This window comes from Morone saxatilis, unplaced genomic scaffold (genome assembly GCF_004916995.1).
Source record: "Morone saxatilis isolate NCDOM2014 unplaced genomic scaffold, NCSU_SB_2.0 Contig18, whole genome shotgun sequence".
Taxonomy (NCBI): Eukaryota; Metazoa; Chordata; class Actinopteri; family Moronidae; genus Morone; species Morone saxatilis.
The window spans coordinates 25223973-25224236 of record NW_023339740.1 but is presented as its reverse complement, the minus strand read 5'-3'; the positions used below and the strand labels follow the sequence as shown (position 1 = coordinate 25224236).

At 36.0% G+C, this 264-nt stretch overlaps 1 protein-coding gene across 1 annotated transcript in view; it reads right to left on the bottom strand.

Annotated features, from left to right (window-relative positions):
- Positions 1-264, bottom strand: part of slmapa (sarcolemma associated protein a) — a 49941-nt gene that overhangs the window by 17751 nt on the left and 31926 nt on the right. The gene's annotated exons all lie outside the window — the stretch shown is intronic.

Sequence of the window (264 nt, the reverse complement as noted above, 5' to 3'; positions counted from 1 at the left end):
CTGTCTGTTTATCTGTCTATCTGGCTGTCAGACAGCTCTTTTATCTGTTAACTGTCTTCCCATACTGTATGTACATGATTTTGAGTTATAAGCAGAACACCAGGTTTAATTACAGTTGCAACCAGCTCCACCAAAGAAGACCAGGAAGTATAGAGTGTGTATGTGAAAGCAAACTTCCACCAGGAAAAGATGTTAAGAATGAGCAAAAATGAAGAATGGAAGTAATGGAAGTAAAATGATGAGATAGTAAGAAAGTTTTTTTTT